This window comes from Physeter macrocephalus, chromosome 16, assembly GCF_002837175.3.
Source record: "Physeter macrocephalus isolate SW-GA chromosome 16, ASM283717v5, whole genome shotgun sequence".
NCBI lineage: Eukaryota > Metazoa > Chordata > Mammalia > Artiodactyla > Physeteridae > Physeter > Physeter macrocephalus.
In genome coordinates, this window is record NC_041229.1 from 68300504 (window position 1) to 68318869 (window position 18366).

Here is an 18366-nt window from a genome sequence, read left to right on the forward strand (position 1 = left end):
CATGCGGGATCCTCCCGGACCGGGGCACGAACCCGCGTCCCCTGCATCGGCAGGCGGACTCTAAACCACTGCGCCACCAGGGAAGCCCCTGTTTGTAGACTTTTTGATGATGGCCATTCTGACCAGTGTGAGGTGGTACCTCACTGTAGTTTTGATTTGCATTTCTCTAATAATTAGCAATGTTGAGCATCTTTTCATGTGCCTGTTGGCCATCTGTATGTCTTCTTTGGATAAATGTCTGTTTAGGTCTTCTGCCCATTTTTGGATTGGGTTGTTTGGTGTTTTGACTTTGAACTGTATGAGCTGTTTTTATATTTTGAAAATTAAGCCCTTGTTGGTCGCATTGTTTGCAAATATTTTCTCCCATTTCATAGGTTATCTTTTCATTTTGTTTATGGTTTACTTTGCTGTGCAAAACTTTTAAGTTTCATTAGGTCCCATTTGTTTATTTTTGCTTTTGTTTCCATTACTCTAGGAGACGGGTCCAAAAAAATATTGCTGCGATTTACGTCAAAGAGTGTTCTGCCTATGTTTTCCTCTAGGAGTTTTATAGTATCCGGTCTTACACTTAGATCTTTAATCTATTTTGAGTTTATTTTTGTATATGGTGTTAGAAAAAGTTCTAATTTTATTCTTTTACAGGTAGCTGTGGAGTTTTTCCAGCACCACTTATTGAAGAGACTGTCTTTTCTCCATTGTATATTCTTGCCTCCTTTGTAATAGACTAATTGACCGTAGATGTGTGGGCTTATTTCTGGGCTTTCTATCCTATTCCATTGATCTATGTATCTGTTTCTGTGCCAGTACCATACTCTTTTGATGACTATAGCTTTGTAGTATAGTCTGAAATCAGGAAGCATGATTCTTCCAGCTCCGTTCTTTCTTCTCAAGAGTGTTTTGGCTATTTGGGGTCTTTTGTGTTTCCATACAAATTTTAAAATTATTTGTTCTAGCTCTGTGAAAAATGCCATTGACAATTTAAAAGGGATTGCATTGAATCTATAGATTGCCTTGAGTAGTGTGGTCATTTTAACAATATTGATTTGTCTAATCCAAGAACATGGTATATCTTTCCATCTGTTTGTGTTGTCTTCAATTTCTTTCATCAGCATCTTATAATTTTCAGAGTACAGATCTTTTGCCTCCTTAGGTAGGTTTATTCCTAAGTGTTTTCTTCTTTTTGATGCGATGGTAAATGGGATTGTTTCCTTAATTTATCTTTCTGATATTTTGTTGTTAGCATATAGAAATGCAACAGATTTCTGTATATTAATTTTGTATCCTGCAACTTTAACGAATTTGTTGATGAGCTCTAGTAGTTTTCTGGTGGTGTCTTTAGGATTTTATGTATAGTATCGTGTTGTCTGCAAACAGTGACAGTTTCATGTCTTCCTTTCCAATTTCGATTCTTTTATTTGTTTTTCTTCTCTGATTGCTGAGGCTAAAATTTCCAAAGCTAAATTGAATAAAAGTGGCGAGAGTGGGCGTCCTTGTCTTGTTCCTGATCTTAGAGGAAATGCTTTCAGCTTTTTACTGTTGATTATGATGTTAGCTATGGGTTTGTCATATATGGCCTTTATTATGTTGAGGTATGTTCCCTCTGTGCCCACTTTTTGGAGAGTTTTTTATCCTAAATGGATGTTGAATTTTATCAAAAGTTTTTTCTGCATCTATTGAGATGTTCATATGGTTTTATTCTGCAGTTTGTTAATGTGGCGTATCATATAGGCAGATATTGAAAATCCTTGCATCCCTGGGATAAATCCCACCTGATCATGGTGTATGCTTCTTTTAATGTAGTGTTGGATTCAGTTTGCTAGTATTTTCTTGAGGGTTTTTGCATTTCTGTTCATCAGTGACACTAGCCTGTTATTTTCTTTTTTGTGTGTGATAGCTGGTTTTGGAATCAGGGTGAAGCTGGCCTCATAGAATGAGTTTGGGAGTGTTCCTTCCTCTGAAATTTTTAAGAATAGTTTCAGAAGGACAGGTGTTAACTCTTCTCTAAATGTTTGGTAGAACTCACCTATGAAGCCTTCTGGTCCTGGACTTCTGTTTGTTGGGAGTTTTTAAGTTACTGATTCAGTTTCATTACTGGTAATTGGTCTGTTCATTTTTTCTATTTCTTCCTGGTTCAGCCTTGGGAGATTATACCTTTCTAAGAATTTGTCCATTTCTTCTAGGTTGTCCATTTTATTGGCATATTGTTGCTCAGAGTAGTCTCTTATGAGCTAGTTTCTTGACTGGTTTTCCTTTGTCTCAGCATTCCCTCACTTCTCTAGTTAGTAACTGCTTGAAGTCTGCTCTTCGGAGCTCAGGGAAGGCCTAGGAGACTAAAGCCTTTTTCTACAAACAAGTAACGGGGGACATGGAGTAACTTTTGTATCTGGGAAGGTCCCACAAGGTCCTGCTCAGTTTCACTCCTCATCTAAACTTATTGTCTCAGTAACACTCCTGCCATAGCCCAGAATTTCCTTATCATTTATCTCTACACCCAACTGGCAAACCTGCAACCCTGATGAACACATCTCTTCCCTTTCTTTGTGCTTGCACCTGAGCCCTGTACATGGAGAAAGTCACACTGCCGTGCAGTTTGGTAGACAGACATGGTATTAGTCTCCTAGGACTGCTGTCACAAATTGCTACAAACTTGGAGGCTTAAAATAACAGAAATTTATTGTTTCACAGTTCTGGAGTCCAAAATTCCAAAATCAGTTTTACTGGGCCCAAATCAAGGTGTCAACAGGACCACACCTCTGGGGGAGAACCTGTGCCTTGTCTTTTCCGGGTTGGGGTGGCTGCCCAAAGTCTTTTCTTTGGGCAGCCACCAGAGCCATGCCACTGCAGCCCTTGCCTCTGTCTTCATGTTGCCTTCTTCTCTGTGTGTCTCTCTCAGAACTCCCTCTGCCTCTGTCTGTTAAGGACATGTGATTACATTTAGGGTTCACGCAGATAATCCAGGGTAAGCTCCTCTTCTCAGGATCCTTGACTTAATCACGTATTTTGGCACATAAGTTTATGTTCACAGGTTCCGGAGATAAGGAAGGGAATATATTTTTAAGGAGGGCTGCATTTTTCTGCCTACCATACACATCCATTCAGGAACACTGACCTTGGAGGCCCTCAACCTGCCTGGCAGTCTGACTAAATTACTCTCAAAGGTTCTCTTTCCCACATCCCTAACACTGATTTCCTCCAATTTCTCACCGTTCTCTACCTCTTTCCACATCACTTTTATCAAATGACCTTGTTTCTTGTTCTATAGGGGAAAAAAAGGAAATCCTTGAACCAGAGCTCCTTAACTTTTTGGTACCAAATTAATCAACCTATCTGCATCTTTCCTCACCATCCCTCCTACTAAAATAATGGAGTGTTCTCTTCCTCCTCCTAAGGCCAAATTCTCTACTTAGGCTCTGGGTACCACCGGCTCTGGGTACCACCCTTGCCGACCTTCTCAGGAGCCTTAAACGGCCAATAACTTCTTTTCTGTTTTGCAGAGTCAATTGTTTCTTCTTGATTAGATCCTTCCCTTCAGCTCAAGTTTTATGACCCTTCCTTCCCGAATCTCCCTTCTTAAAATAATAGCAAGAGCAACAAAAAAATCTGGATCTTCCAGGGCTGCAATCACATTGGCACCAGGAGGCTTTGTAGCAAGGAGTCACCAGGTGCAGGGGTTGGGAGCGCTGAGCGTCGGAGCTCCAGAAGGCTGACAGGCAAGTTCTGACCAGTGAGGAAGGGGAGGAGCGACAGCAAACTCCCCTTATAGAAAAGTGCCTGGTACATAGTAGGTGGCGCTGAGCGTCGGAGCTCCAGAAGGCTGACAGGCAAGTTCTGACCAGTGAGGAAGGGGAGGAGCGACAGCAAACTCCCTCCTGTGTCCCATAAGGCCTTTACGATCCGACCCTCGACTGCCTGGGGGAGTTGGTGCCCCACCGTCCTGTATTCATCTACCGTTTACGGCCAGACTCTCCTAAGCACTTTCCAGACAGGATGCACTGCTGCCTCACGCTTCACACCCTCAGAGAGTCAAGTGTTCGTTCCTGAGCTTCTTGAGCTGACTTCAAACCCGCACAAAGGAGCAGAACGGGCTGAGACCTGCTCTGGATGCTCCGCACATCCAGCTGCCCTGGACTGGAGCCACATTTCTGTGCATAATATTTTGGTCCTGGTCTGTCCCGATCACCCACATGAATTAGGAGAATGTAACTGGTCTTAAGGGCTCCCCATTAAAGAAAAAAATGGTTTGTTACAAGGGACATCAGGATTTCTTAAAGCCAAGATCCTCTTACAATGCCATTTACCAAGGCCATTCTATTTTCCCCTGGCTGGGGGCAGGTTTCATCTGTGATAGATTGAAATGCTGGAAGATGAGAAGCCCAGAGAGGGAGGCTAGAGAGATGGCTGTGTTTTAGTGGAAAGAGCACACTTAGTTGGTATAGGATATGACTCCAACTCAATACTGCAACTCCCTGGCTTACCTGCATCAGTGAGTTTGGGTAGCTGTGAACCGATGCAAGGTAATCTGTTGAGAAACAGGATCGAGTTGAGAAGAGCGTGATCATGTTTCCCCACACATGTGCTCACATGCACATGCACACACACACACCCGCTCACACAGGTTACCTGCTTGGCCTGTGTCAGCAGGAACTTCCTCTTTTCAGAAAATCTAAACCTTCCCCATTCTCCCAAGCCCCCATTCTCCCTCTAGCTCTCCTTCGCCTGCACCTGTCCTTACCTTCTGCTTCAGGTCCTTTTTATCCTCTTCCCCCTCTTCCATCTCCACACTTATCTCTCTCCACATCCATCTCTCACATCTGTGCCTCTTCCTTTCTAAAATGAGCCCCGCTAATGCTCTAAATCTCATCCACCTCTCATCTCCACGTGCTAATCCTCTTGTATCTCTAATCTTCCTGGTCTACCATGGTTTCCTCAACTGCCTAAGTCTTAATAGCCAGCCTAAGCTCTGTCCTGAGCTTCCAATCCAAATTTCCAACTGACAGTGAACCTCTCCAACTACATTGTATGCTGGGCCCTCCAACATGTGCAAAACTGAATGGTGACCTTTCCACTGAACCCTCTCCTCTTCTTGTATCTGACCTCAGCCCCGACATTATTCCTTTATCTATTCATTTATTCCTGCAATACTTGTTTATTGAGCATCTGTGTGCAGACAACATGCAAAGCAGTAGGAATATAACAGCCCTCATCCTCATCTCATGGGAAGGATGGACATTAATCAGACAGTCATCAAACACGAACACAATTATAGCTGAGGAATTTTCTACAGAGGAAAGATGTAAGTGTGATGAGAACATAAGAGCCCTTAAGGGTGCTATGGAAAGCTTTTCCAAGAAGCAACTTGCAACATATATACTGACAGCAGAAGACTGAGTAGGCATTAGGTAGGAAAAGATGGGCTGAGTGTCCCAAACAATGAAAAATATTTATTTACAAAGGCCCTGGGCAGGAGGAAACTTGGGAGTATTTATAGAAGACCAGTGCATCTGGAGCCCAGGGAGCAAGGGGGAGATAATATGAGAAGAGATAAGTGGGGGCCAGACCTTGCTGGGCCTTATAGGCTGTTAGGAATTTTGTCTTCTTCCTGAAATTAGTAATAAATTGACTACCTCCAACATTTATTGAGCACCTACTATGTACCAGGCACTTTTCTATAAGGGGAGTTTGCTGTCGCTCCTCCCCTTCCTCACTGGTCAGAACTTGCCTGTCAGCCTTCTGGAGCTCCGACGCTCAGCGCTCCCAACCCCTGCACCTGGTGACTCCTTGCTACAAAGCCTCCTGCTGCCAATGTGATTGCAGCCCTGGAAGATCCAGCCCGGCTGGCAGGTGCCTTCACCCACCCTTGTGTTTCACCCAGGGCCACTTGACCCAGATGGGGAGGTTGATGCCGTGCCACAGCTGTGTTTCCTGTGACCCCAAGTGGGGCTCAGCTTTTGACCCTGAGGTATACCTAAGGACCAGACTAACACCTGCTCCTTTATAGAACAACTTAGCTGGGCCAAGCCTGTTCTCACTGCAGAGACATGCAGACCACATTTACCCTGTGTGCTTGAGAAAGAGGCTTTTCTCCGTAAGTGCATCCTCCACAAGCTGCAGCCTTCTAAGTAGGAACAAGGATTAACCGGTCTGTCTGTTGGCCTGGCAAACACTCCTCTTTTGAGACTCAGCTCAAGATCACTTCCTCTGTAAAGCCGCTCCCGTTCTTCATCCTTAATCCCAGCCCCAGTGGAAGCCAAGCCCCCCTGAGGCCTCCACTGTCCTTGGCTCAGGTGAATCTCCCTTTTGTTTACGCCTCTTGGCCTTAGTCTTCTAGACTGCAAGCCCCTTGAGGGCAAAGCGTATTTTAATTAATCATCTTGGAATCCCTAGGGTCCAGCATAAAAATTAGTTCTTTGTAGTTAATTAATAAATGTTTGTTGGATAAAATGGTGGCTAAATTGTATGTCTTCTTCTCTAGTTATTACATTTTTTTTTTTTTTTTTTTTTTGGCGGTACGCGGGCCTCTCACTGCTGTGGCCTCTCCCGCTGCGGAGCACAGGCTCCGGACGCACAGGCTCAGCGGCCATGGCTGGGATCCTCGCGGACCGGGGCACGAACCCGCGTCCCCTGCATCGGCAGGCGGACTCTCAACCACTGCGCCACCAGGGAAGCCCTCTAGTTATTAAATTTTAAATGCATCTATTTATACATCCTACCTTACTGGAGAGGTGTTGGTTGTCCTGGCATAAAATGGTCCCCCATGACTTTATCTGATATTTCTTACATCTTTTCCCTGTGGGTCTGTTTCTAACAGCAACCCCATCCTCCAAATATAATTTCACACATGTTGCTGAATCAGTTTGCTCCAGCCTGAACCTAGGTTCTTGTTTCTCCTTCAGCATAATTTGCAGCCTGGGAAGATGGATCCAGGCAGTCCCAGAGGCCCAAGCTAACAGCTTCTGCTAATTCTTAAGCTTATTATGCAGGTTCTTGAATAGATAGTCCTTTTGCTTCTTGTTCTTTAAACTCTCTCTCTGTAGCCTTGTCTAATTTATTAGTAAGGTCCTGAGGGGCTGGGGAGGTGGGTCTCAGAGACTGGGAAAACCAAGCCCACTCCACTCTACCTTCCATTTGGCCAGCTTTTCTCCTAGGATGAGATTTTGGAATAAAAAAGTCTGATTCTATTAGTAAAGGAGTGATAATTAGTCATTTTAGAGCTACTGTCTTAATAAGACTTGCAAATTAATCCAATTTGACCATTCTTTTTTTGGGGAAAAAAGAGGAATTAAGGGGCTTTGTAACAATTGTTTCCCCAGATTCTCTGACTCACTGATGGGTCTGTGACTGCAGTTGCCGGAAGTTCCATTCACTGTGTTGCCTGGATAGTGAGTAGGATCTTCCTGGGGTATATGTGTCTTGAATGTAGTTCTGGAAGCCGCTTGAATTTTGTTCAGGCCATATTGCTACTATTGAATACATCTGCCTCTTGAGCAACCAGTTCATCCAACTGGGGGATGTTATTAGATTTTTAAGTGCACCCCAGTGCACTTATTCTCAGGAAAGGTAGATTGTAAGAAACAATTCTGAAATATCTGGACATGTCAACAATTTAAAAAGTTGTTTGTTTATATATATATTTAGGCTCCATTCAGGTCAAGCAAACCCCCTAGAGGATGTGTTAGTTTCTCAGTTTCCTACTGTGTTCATCACCATTGTACTCTTTTTTTAAAATAAATTTATTTATTTATTTTTTGGCTGCGTTGGGTCTTCGTTGCTGCACATAGGCTTTCTCTAGTTGCGGCGAACGGGGGCTACTCTTCGTTGCACTGCACGAGCTTCTCATTGCGGTGGCTTCTCTTGTTGCAGAGCACAGGCTCTAGGCGTGCAGGCTTCAGTAGCTGTGGCGCATGGGCTCAGTAGTTGTGGCTCGCGGGCTCTAGAGTGCAGGCTCAGTAGTTGTGGCGCATGGGCTTAGTTGCTCCGCGGACCATGTGGGACCTTCCCGGACCAGGGCTCGAACCCATGTCCCCTGCATTGGGAGGTGGATTCTTAACCACTGTGCCACCAGGGAAGTCCCCACCATTCTACTCTTAATGGCCAGCCTTTATTGAGCACCCACTGTATGCCAGGCTGTACACTGGGTACCCTATCTACTTTAATCTTCACAAGCCATCTCTGAGAAAAGTGTTATGAATATTTTAGAGATGAGGAAACAGATTGAGAGAGGTTATTTACTTGCTCAGGTCCACAGAGCATGACTCAAACTGGAGGGGTGTTTTCTTTCTTTAGTGTTTTGTAGAGAGGAGAAAGAAAGTTAAATCCTGTATGTAGATGCTGTGGGTTTAAGAGAAAGGGGAGCAATAAGCATAGCGATCTAGGAAGGCTGGTTCTTTTGGAGCTTTTGGCTGTAAACCAATTAGAAGTGCATTCTAGAGAAGCTCTGTGTGTAAGATCAGGTGCTGCCCTTCTCCCTGCCCAAGCTGCCTCTGGCCCACCCCTCCCCCCACCAAATTTGCCAGCAACTTGTGGATCCTGGCTCCTCTTGTCCTTTCAGCTGAGTGGACTAGTGGGCCCAGGGACTTCCTTTGTGGTCCAGTGGTTAAGACTGGGTCTCCAATGCAGTTAAGACTCATGGGTTCCATGCCTGGTCAGGGAACTAAGATCGCACATGCTGCATGGCGGGCCAAAAAGAAAAAATAGAAAGAATAAAAGACTAGTGGGCCCAACCTCAGTGACTTAACACCTGTGCTGTGGCTTCTTTTTTTTCTTTTTTTTTTTTTTTGGTGGTATGCGGGCCTCCCTCTGCTGTGGCCTCTCCCGCTGTGGAGCACAGGCTCCGGACGCGCAGGCCCAGCGGCCATGGCTCACGGGCCCAGCCGCTCCGCGGCACGTGGGATCCTCCCAGACCGGGGCGCGAACCCGGTTCCCCTGCATCGGCAGGCGGACGCGGAGCCACCGCGCCACCAGGGAAGCCCTGTGCTGTGGCTTCTTCACAGTAAGTGAGATGGCAGCAAGCACAGAATGCCATGAGTGGGAGGGGTCGCCCCAGACCAGAGAGGGCAATAGCAGATTCCACAGATCCTAAGACTTCCATTTTAAACTTGATAGTCAGAAATCAGAACGCAGCTTACAACTGATCTGCACATGAAATGGAGGATTCCTTCTCCCCAGATATCATTGATGCCTCTTAAACTCAATGGCATCCTAGATTCAAGGAACTATGGCAGGTTTAGTCTTGTGTCAGCTCTGATCAATTGGTGCAGATTCTCTGGAGACTGGGAGAAGGGTCTGGTGCTGTGTCCTATTGCATCAGGGAAGAATGATCATCTGTGTGCGTGGGCGGGGGGGGGCTTCAGTGTGCATGGGGGTGGGGAGCATGGAACCCCGGCAAGTGCCGGCGTTTGCACCCCATGCCTTCAGTCTTTGGGAGTAAATGGAGGAACACCTGCCACATAAAGACTGAGTTTACAGTTTAATGTAAACTGAGGGGCACAGTGCACAGGGGACATTTCCCAGGGACCAGGTGTGTGGCTGAACCACACTGACTCTTCCCACCCCCTCCTGTCTCTGTGTGACTGCGCTTTAGCCTACTCACAAGGAATGTGCCCAAGCCAGATAAATTCCGTGTCAACTTTTACCCTTGCCTTCATCTGACTGAAAACTGGAAGAATGCCTTTTGCTGACATAGATGGTTAATGGTCCTGAGACCCCTGGGGAGCTCCACAGTCCCCCCGCCCCACCAGTTCCTGTTGGCGTGGACATGCCTCTCCCCTAGTGGTCAGATTCTATTTTTAGCTTTGGCCCCTTTAAGTCCGCCTGTATCCCTTTCGGAGGCACAGAGTGCAGCTGCAAATACCTGTCGATCCTGCCTGTGTGTAAGTTACCCACAGGAAACTTCATAATTCCACCTTATGGAGTTGCCTGCTTTGTTTTTCAGTCTCAAAGTTCCTTCTCAGTTCAGAGGATATTATTCACTATCTCCACCTCCCAAGACCAGGTCAGAGGACTGCCTCCTCACACACAGATTTGTTACTTTGATCTTTTAAAATAACTTTTTCGAGTATTAGTTTAATTATAAAAATTAGTACATGCTTCTTGTAAAACAAAGATATATATAGAATTACATAAAATTTAAAATTTTCATTGTGTGAATGTTACTTTTAATGGTGATATAAATTGTTTTTACTTTCTTTTCTATTGCAGACCAACATGCATGTTTATATGTGTGTGTTTGTGCATACACACACACTCACTACCTTATATATATAATAAATTTTAGAAGTAGAATTCTGGGCAGGCATCATTTTTAATATGCACAAAATGGTCCACTTAATAACCTTTCCCCATTGAGGTGTAGCGTGAAGGTTATTTCTTCTTTTTCACTAGTATAAATTCTCAAAAAAAAAAAAAAAAATCTTTGGCCAGAAAAGCTTTTCTTATGTTTTAGATCAGTTCATTAAATGGCTTTACCAGAACTAGAATTAGGATATTGAGGGTTATGAACGTGCTTAAAGTTTTTGATAATTTGTAAATGATGTTCCAAAGACTTGGTTGATTGACACTTGTAACTATGGATAAATTTAAGCTCAGGAATAAAGCCTTTGTGTTTCCACTGCCAAAGAACAAGAGAATATTGGAAATGTCTCCGTGTGCATCCATGTTGGCTGGTTAGCGACAGCTCTTGCTAGGAGGGGAACAAGTAATGCTGCCCCAGTGCAGTGCGACGTGGGTTCAGGGTTTTAGGGATGCCTCTTGGGAAATACGCAGGCTCTGGGTCACCTTTGGCTTTACTTGGCTTGGCTGAATTGCTCATAGCAAGCTGGGGAAATGTCCACCCTGCCAGAACTCCAGGAGAGATCTCCGAAGTGTCAGGTCACTGCCTTTCTTTCTCATGGGTCAAGTGCAGATGGGCTGGGCAGTTGATGACTCACCCCCTGGGGTCATCCAATCTTGGGACTGATTCTTCTTTTATTCTTTTGCCAGGGAAGGGAAGGCAGAGAAGGGGAGGGGTTCTGACAGCAGCTTCAGACACTACTCCTGGTCACCCTACTACTCTCGATGCCTCAGGAATTCCTTTTCTCATTGGGTATAATAGGAAAGCCTGTTCTTCACAGGAACACTTACAATTTTATAAGCACTTTTCACACATTATCTCATTTAATACAGTTCATTTAACTGAACCACCAAGAGACTAAGTGGTTTAGGAAACTAGTAAGGAGATTCTACAATCTGTGTACTTTCCACTTGTACTAACCTATGCGAGGGTTTAACTAGTGAAGCAGTCTGCCAGACAGAGTCAGTTACTATCTACATATTCAGCAAGAAGGCACAACTGTATGCATCCAGGTAGACATTTATATCAAAATAACAGCCAACTTATTCATTCATTTATTTGGAAAAGGCTCATGTAACTAAAGCATTGGTTAGTGCTTTCTCTAAATTCGATTAGCTGTCACTGAACATACTGTTCATTTACTGCTAATGGAAGCTTTAGAGCAGGTTCTCAGTGTAGGTGTGTTTTTTTGGTTATATTTTTATACTTATATTAAAAAAGAAATATATATCCGACCTCGTTCAGAAAGAATCTAAGATAGCTCATATCTGGTTTAATCTAAAACTAATGCTTTTAAAATAGAATTTTTAATATGTTCATTTTAGTAGTGCTTTGGGGACTTAAATTGGGGAAGAAAGGAAACTTGGTGTTGACTTACACAATTGCTTTAATCTCCGCAGAAGGTAATGTGCCATTTTTTTCATTTCAATTCAGGCAACACTTCTGGATCACTTAGTAAGTGCCAGGGGCTGCCTTTGGCCAGCATGCCTTGTGTGCATTGTGCATCAGCTGACAGCAGACCAGCTGACTTTTGCTTCTGAAACAGACATAGGGCATTGCATCTTAGCAAGGCAGCCTTTCCACCCCCTTTGCAGGTGCCCATGGATTGCTGGTGTTGAGGGAGACTTTTGTACATTCTGGTGCTGGTGTCAGGCCCATTTTCATTGGCACATGTTACATTTTCCTATGTTCAGATGAGAAATCTAATTTTACTCTCCAGGAGGATTAATTATAAAGGAAAATATTACAAACCACTTGTCAAGTTGAGACTGAACAAATGGCCATGTGTAACTGGATTCAGGGCCCCAAAATAATGATATTTCTTTAAAACATTTTCATTGCGTTGTAAGCCAATGAGGTCACAAATAAAAACAGTTAGACCCATTTAAAAAAATTCTCAACCCTTTAGTTAATAGAGGGAACCAATAATGAAATAAATGAAACATACTGATTTTAAAAATCAGCATCAATGTGCGTTTTTTTTTTAAACTAGTGTCATTGTTTCTAGACTAAGTAGTAACTGGAGGATTTTTAAATTAGCTTACTTATCATTATTTTTGTTTCATGACCTGTGAATAAAGCTTTTCTTCTCTTTTGCCTGGCTTGAATATGTTCTGATCCTTCTGCAAAATGCATCTCAGAGAACTTAGTAGTGCTTAAATCATGTTCATATTCATCCTCTCATTTGAACTCCATAATAGCCCTGTGACGGAGACAGAACTGGCTCCTTACCTGATTTTACAGATGAAGAATCAGGGGGTGAGCCACTTGCCTAAAGTGTCCAAGCCAGAAAGTGGCAGAGTCAGGCATGTTTCATGCAGCCATCAAAATTTACAAAATTGGACACTCAAATGGAAAACCTTCACCAAAACTCTGCCTGTTATTTAGCATATTGCTAATGTTAATTGTTGGATTAGCCAGGACTAGCTAAGTATCTGGGAAAATATATCCGTTCTGATAATGAATGCATTACATCAACTAAGTGTTTTAGGCCCCTTGTGTTTTTATACTTGTTACATCTTTGTAATGTATTGGCCAAACTCACGAATCTCTCACTATTTGGAATGAGCAGCTCACTATTATTGAATGCTGTGTTTGGTCTTATGTTTTATTGATTGCTTGCCTGATTGATTAACTTATACTTTACTTGGTTTTTAAGAAGGCTTTGCCAGAGCTACTGAACAAATCCTTAACTCACTTTTCTTATGAAAAAAACCCTGGGGCAAGGTACCATTTAGAGTAGTTGAGTCTTGTTGCTAATTTGTGGATAGAAAGAGGTAAAATATGTTACAATGCATGGTTATATTCAATCTACAAATAGGCAGAGGGCCTTTGTTCAAACTTGAACCACCTTTCAGACAGCTGTCTCTACGTCTCAGCTCTGCAGGAAACGCTTACTAGCTCCCAAATGGAAAAGAGATCTGCTTTGCCAAAGTCATTAAGGCTAAGATGTTGTACCACGCAGGTAGCCACTGGGAATAGAGAGGAGAAGACAGATTTAAACGACATTTTAGAGGTGGACGTTTGCTGTGGGGTTTAAAGATGATATGGAAATTTCTAGTTTAATGATAACAGTAATTGAGATAGAGAACAAAGGAAGGGCAGGGACTGGGGGGAAGGGGAGGAACTGAGTTTGAGATATTGACTCCTACTCCTGAGGAGCTTATAACTTGGCATGGGAATGTGGGGTTGACAGGGGAAGGAGTCAGATAAGTAAACCAGTGATTAAACTGCAGTGTGATAGGAGCAGCAATGAAGAGCTGCAGGGCATGCTGGGAGATCAGTTCCTGGAGGTGGGGGAATTAGAAGGCCTCCTCATGGACATGACACTTGGGCTAAGTTGTAAAAGAATTACATAATTAGGGAGTGTAGTGCAGGGCATGCAAAGCAGGGGGACAGTATATTCAAAGGCCCCAAATAAAAGAATGGCCAGTGGATCAGGCAAGGTCAGTGGGCTGGAGGGTTTTGGATGGTGAAAGACAGGACAGCAGGAGCAGCCTTATCATGAAGAGGCTGGGAATAGCAGCCGGCATTTATTAAGCATTTACTGTAAGCCAGGCACCGAGGAATAGTTCAGAATATGTTCAGAAGGTGGGCCTGTCAGCATGTGGTAACTTTGGACGTAGGGTAGAGGAGAGAGCCCAAGGAGACTCGCAGGTTTCTGCCGTGACCTAAAGTGGGCGTTTGAAGGAGGAGCCCATTTATGGGGCAGGAGGAGGATGAGCTCTATTTGGGATATGTTAAATTTGAGGTCCTTTCAGTCATCCAGGTAACTGAGAGGAAGTGTGATACTGTATTTGAGCATATGGACCCTGAATCCATACTGCCCTGGTTTGAATCCTAGCTTGGCTACTTAAGAGATTTATGACTGTGGGCAAGTTACTGAATCCTTCTATGCCTCAGTTTTCTCAATAATATGGGAATAATTATAGCCCTTTAGCATTTACTTTATAGAGTTGTAATGATGTTAAAATATATATAATTTAGAATAGTTCTTAGCTCATAGCAGGTACTTAATGAATAGTCATTGTTATTACTAATCATAATATGTAGTTCAGAGGCTCAAGAGAGGGGCCTGGGGTTAGCACCACCAGCGTAGAGTATTAGGCTAAGGTAACCATTATATATCTATCTGGTAGAGGTATAAGAAACAGAAAATCCAGTCAAGGCTTTTCTCCTAGGTTCTTTCATTATTTACCGAGGAGTTTGGAGATAAATGGCTTCAGCGTTCTTTCAGAAGTTCTGTGATGTCAGGTCCCTATGAGTCACTTGGCCTTTCTCTCCTGGTCTGTAAGATGGCTGCTCTAGCTCAAAGCATTTAATCCTCACCTCCCATGTTCTAAATAGGAGGGAATGAGGTTTGTGGGGGGAAAACTGCTCTCCTTATAGGCCTCTATCATCCTTCAGTGGTAGAGGAAAATCCCAGAAACCCCCAGGTGGATTCCCCTTATGTCTCATTGGTCAGAACCAGGTCACATGGCCACCTGTAGCTCAAGGACCAGGAACAGGGGAGCCATGATTGACTTATACTGTTCATGATTCATCCTTTGGGGCTGGACACTTTAAGCCTTGAACAAAATGGGGGTCCTTTTAGTGAGGAATAAGAAGGGAATGGCTAGTGGGCCTGCAGCTAAAAAAGTCTGCCCCACTAGGGAAGGAGATCATTTAGAACAGGAAGAGAAAAAGGGCAGAGCCCAGGACTCCAGGGATGCATGGCACTCATACAGGAAAGAGATTTCAAGTGCCAAAGACATAGGAGGAGAGGAGAGCCAGAGAGGAGTCCGGAGAGAAGCCCGGGCAGAGTTTCTGGGAGGGCATGTCTACAGGGGTTCATGTAGCAGGGCCTGGAGCAGGATGAGGCTGTAAAGAGCTGTCTGATTTGGCAGTGGGGAGGCCATGGAGGCCACTGCCAGAGCAGATTCAGTGGCGCCAAGGATTGAGAAGAGAATGACAATCTCTCCCATATGCAGTTGGTGGGAGTGCAAATTAATTCAACATTTCCATCAGTTTGGCAACATGTAACAAAATGTAAAATGCTCATACCCTTTAAGTCTGAAATTCTACTTTTAGGAATTAATCCAACAGGCAGAATTAGACTAGAGCAGGCTGTTGTAGGTATGAGTGTTGACTACAGCCTTGTTTATTATAGGGAAAAAAAAGAGGGGTAATTGATCTAAATGTCCATCATACAGGAGTAATTAAAACAAACGTTGGTACATCTTGGCAATGGAATACTAGGCACAGTGGCTAAGAGCTGAACTTCTGGAATCTGACAGTCAGGGTTTGAATTCTGGCTCTGCCTTTCACCAGCTGTGTGACCTCAGGTCTCTGGGAAACTTTCTGGGACTCTCAGTTTCCCTGGCTGTAAAATGGGATAATTATAGTACTAACTCATAAAGCTATGGTAAGAATTATGGAACTTGATACAAATGAAACACGTAGAATATGTCTGGCACATATTATTATGCAGGCACTTAAAATATGCAATAGGTCTATCTGTATGGAAATAGAAAGCTGTTTATGAGATATTAAGAGAAAAAATGAAGTTACAGAATAGCAAGATAATATGACACAACAGTTAAACAGTGCTTTTTTCCTGGGAGGTGGAATCATGGGCACAATTCACTTTCTCCTTTACACTTTTCTGTGTTTCTTTAAAGCAAAGGTATTATAGGGGAACAAAATTCACCACCTCAAAATGTCTTTTTGGTATGCAGATTATTTCGAGATGAAAATAATCAAGTCCCAAAAGACTGAGGAAGAAAGCTTGACCTTTCCTCTAATCACCTAAAAGAATTTACACAGGGGGCCTGTCCTGGAATAGAGCTATCACCAGAGATATCTGCAAAGAATATGTGCTAGGGGTGATGGGGGGAACTCTAGGAAGGGCTTAAAGATCAGGGTCCACTCTGTGTCCCATTGTTTCTTCATGGCCCATTTATTTGTCAAACATTTGCTTTTCCATCTCTTTTGCCTTCCTCCCCTTTGAAGTCCCAAACCACTACCCCCACCATCCTCTTTTATCTTTAGCTGAAGGTGGTATTTAAGTTGAAGGCTTTGGCCATTTTGGTGAGTTACTCAGTTCTACATGTTATTATACTTTGTTTGATTTTCTCCTGTTAATCTATCCCATGTAATTTAATTCTTAGACCAGCCAGAAGGACCTAGAAGAGTAGAAGAAAATTTCTTCTTCCCCAGCAGTATTTAATGTCTGGCTGACATGTGGCTTATAAGCCACATGAGGGCAGGTACCATTTTTGTTTTCTTCACCACTGGGTATCATTGTATCTGGCACATTGCAAGCAGGTGATAAATATTTTTTAAATGAATGGATGAAAGACAGGAAGTTGTATTTAGGAAGATGCACAGACCAAGATTTTAAAGATGTAGCAGTTCTGTACCAACAAGGCCCAGGGTAGACCTCAGGGAGGAGTGGCAAAAAAGGAGCAGAGCTCAGGCCTGAGGGCTGTCTATCAATCGTCAGCATGGATGCTGCAGTTTCCCAGGACATGGACAGCATGAGAGGAAAAGAGGCCCAAGAACACTGGAGTCCAAACCCTGGCTCTTTCTGTTCAATGCTTCCCAAACAGGCTGAATCTGAGAGCAGGGGATTTAGAACTGCAGGGGATTTCGGTGTCATCAAGTCATTTTTTTCATGAGAAAACAAAGACCCAGAAAAGTTAAGTGAGTTCCCCAAGCTCTCCTGGGATGTGTGTCTCCCAATTCCTGCTCTGGTGCCGTTTCCTTCCTCCAGGGACCCAACAGTGTGGACATTTCAGGTATAAACGAAATTGTTGAGAGAGGACATTCATTGGATTCCTAAGAAACCCATTTCTCTTACATAGTGTGACTTGTTTTTCTAAAGCTCACTGATCACCCATGCCCTTTATTTGTAAAGAACAAAATGACTAGGAGCATAATTAACTCACCCACCTCTTCCATTGTCCTTACATCTTTTGTGCAAGCATTGATTGTTGTTTCTATTGTTGAAAGCGGGATTGTTCTCTTGGCAACACACATGCAGAAAGAGAGCCCACCGGTGGGCTTAGAAGGTGACACTGTTGAAGTTTGACGTTATGGTTCCGAAGAATAAAAGAAAAAAGCAAAAAAGCACTAGCTGACCAGACAGTGATTTTGAATTGGTCACCAATCTAAACTATAGAATGCTTTGGGACAAAAGACATTTGGTTTTTTTCAAGTACGTTTAGGAATTCAGAATATCAGCCAACTGAGTTCTCAAGTACAGGGCCCTAGGGGATCCAATTTAATGAATATTTATGAACAACTTGTTGTTGAGATATTACAATTAGCACAGGTAAATGGAGGTTTCAGATGTGTTCTTGGAAAATAGCCTTTTCTCACTTTTATATCTTAATCATTACTTACCCATACTTTGTTGTTTACTCTGGGATTGTTTTTGCTGGGAAGAAAGGATGTGCTTAGTAAAGGAAGATGATGTGGCAGAGGAGATCTGGGATCAGATACAGCTAGGAGAATATTGGTTCTGTCCATAGGAATGCTGTGTGTTCCTCAGGAAATCACTTAACTCTGCTGAATATCAGTTTCCTTCTCTGTAACATAGGGTCATAATACCTATTTCACAGGGTTGTTCTGCTGATGCAACAAAACCAGGTTCAAAGGGCCTGTCACATAGCTCAATACATTCTAGCTTCCTTCCCTCAAAGGTAAACTTCTGTTCCCTGACCATCTAAAAAATCAAATTATAAATTACTGAAATCCTTCAATAGGTGAAGAGAAAGAGGTGTATTTGGTTCTTGACCACATTTTGCATATGCACTTGACTTTATCCATAGAATGCCTTGAGTTGCTTCATTTCCATGTAATGCAGCAGCCTGAGAAAGCAAAGTGTTGGTTCACCTGGACAACCAGCTGCCACGGAAGTCTTAAACAAATCTAAATCTCTCCCTTGCTCTTTTCCTTCTTAATTCTTTAAAATCTTTGCGGGGGGGTGGGGGGCTTCCCTGGTGGCGCAGTGGTTGAGAATCCGCCTGCCGATGCAGGGGACACGGGTTCGTGCC

General features: G+C 43.4%; 1 protein-coding gene across 1 annotated transcript in view; it reads left to right on the forward strand.

Moving 5' to 3' along the window:
- SPON1 (spondin 1) overlaps positions 1-18366 on the forward strand; it is a 276795-nt gene that overhangs the window by 38958 nt on the left and 219471 nt on the right. The window lies entirely within an intron of this gene.